We start from the raw sequence: 2,535 nt of genomic DNA, 5'->3' as shown, positions 1-2,535 counted from the left end.
AATCTAAAAATATATCAAACAGAAGGGGTCACTACTGGTTTGACACTCTAGATAATCCACCATCTTGAAGAGTTTGTTCATACTTACAACGTATTCCCTTAATAGAACAGAACTGAGGTCACTATCCAATTAGCAAGCTGTTCATCTTGAACTGTGTTACCATTTCAACCAATTGGGTGAGTGTAAAGTGATAGAATGACATTTCTGCCTAGAAGGAAATGTAAATTTTACTCATACTCTGTAACTGTTCTATTAAAATATTAGTCTTGAGAATAATAGTTGAGACTACCAATCTCTTCGATATTAAAAAATACAGATCTGAGGAGTTTCACACTAGGGACTCATTGTAAATTAGATCTTAAACAGTGCCACGAACTATTCTTTAAAAAAGCATTTTTTGTTTTGCCAAAGTTGAAGTTGGTTTTAAAACCTCTGACTTTTTAAACGACTATATAACAGACCTCCATAGATCTCTTAAATCACCATGAAAAAATAATGTTTATAACTTTATTGAAAATGGTGTCTGACTTATGTTCGATAGAAGGTAGCTTTCAAGACAACCTTGCGGACTGCCGGCCTAGTTAGAAATTTACTTCGAGAGGTGTATACAAACTTAAAAATAAAGAATTTCGAAGTATACTTCTAGATTAAATTTTAAAATTAGAGTTTATTGATGCCTCTTGATCAACTATCATCGAATCGAAATTATATCAAACGCATTTAAACTATCATGGCTAATTACATGTTTTTTTAATATACATATATGGCAGAAAAAATTAATCTTATTTAAGCTAAACTAAAATCAAAGATGATTATTCATCTCTTACAACATTCCATGAATTTATACCTCATTTCGGGGCAGACAATAAATTAATAGATTAATATATCGTTGCACCATAGTAGTTTGTTCAGCTGAAGCACAGATCGCTTTCAGACTCCAAAGTCCTTTCGATTGCATGACAATCCATATTCTGCTTTTCTGTTTTTTATCAGGAGTATGTTAACTTCTATTGTATAGATTGTATCTTATTACAGTGAAACAGAAATGGTACTGACTTAGTTCCCATGATAATTAGATATTCTTAAACTTTGAAATGATATAATTATTGATTTAAATTACAACAAAATTTTATAAACACAGTAAAAACTTCAAAATTCTTGCGGAGAAAATTAATAATCTCTTGACCACTAAACGATTAGTATTCAAGGACTCCATAATAGTTGGGAATTTAATTGTGTTTTCGTTTCCATTTGAATATTTAAATAGACGAAATCAGCTAGTAATATTAGAACATTGTTGTGATAATACCTTATAAATAATTTCATTTTAGCACTAATTAATTGAACTATTTCTAATCTAAAAACATATATACTGGATTATTAAAAACTATTTCCATTTTCTGGTTTTTGAATCAAAATATTTTCTTTTAAATCCAATCTTTGATTCCTGAATTTCTGACATTGAGTAACACTATACCCTCCTCATTTATTTCAATATATTTAAAAATACCCAATTATTCTGTGTGAAGTGAAAATCATAGCAATTTTTAAGTTTTTCTAAAAGTTATTTTATTCTAGAAGTTATTTTTGCAGCTAATCTATTTATCTATTTATACACTGAAATCAATTTAGAGTACACATTTTACGATACATCACACGAAACCATCTTTGCTTTTAGAAGTGAAAAATAATGCTTCTTTAGTTTTAGGAAAGCTGAAAAATTATATTAAAAACGATACATTAATCACTCAGAAACAGTCTTCCTTTTATAGCAAAAATTGTTGTAATTGTTTTAGTGCTGTTAAACAGCACTTTGGAAATTTCAAATAGTTTTATTTAGTTTTGGTTTAATATATACAAAAAATAGAAATACTTTGTAATAAACAGTAATAAAATTAATTAATGATATATAATATTTACTAGATGGTGATGGGTATTTGGTAATACTCGAAACAGCTATTTGTTCAGCCAAGTTAAATTAATTTAAATAATATTTACTACTTATAGTTCCCTATTTTTCGCAACCAGTCTATTAAATATTATTAAACTAAAGTCAAGTAAAAATATTTAAAAATATTTGAAACTTCCAAAGTCCCGCTTAACAGCACTTAAGCAATTACGGTAATTATTGATATAAAAGTTAGATTATTTTTTGATTAGTAAATGTAGTATTTTTAATATAATTAGAAATAAAATATAATTAGAAATTAGAAATAAATTTTTAGCTTTCTGAAAACTAATGAAGCATTATCTTCTACTTCTAAAAAGGAAAACGGTTTTTTAATCTATGATTAAATATGTAACCTAAATTGTTTTAGAGTATATTAATAGAATAGCTCGGAAAATAATATCAATGTTAAAAGGACTAAAAGATTGCTTTGGTTTTACTGCAGATGAAACACACTTCACACAGAATAATTGAAAGTTCTCTAAAATATTGAAATAAATTTAGTCGTTTAAATTGTCACGGTATAGTGTTATTCAATGTCAATTACTCAGGAATCAAAGAATCGAATTAAACTGAAACAGAGGAAG

The sequence above is a fragment of the Teleopsis dalmanni genome, chromosome 1, assembly GCF_002237135.1.
Source record: "Teleopsis dalmanni isolate 2A chromosome 1, ASM223713v2, whole genome shotgun sequence".
Taxonomy (NCBI): domain Eukaryota; kingdom Metazoa; phylum Arthropoda; class Insecta; order Diptera; family Diopsidae; genus Teleopsis; species Teleopsis dalmanni.
This window is presented reverse-complemented; position numbering follows the sequence as displayed.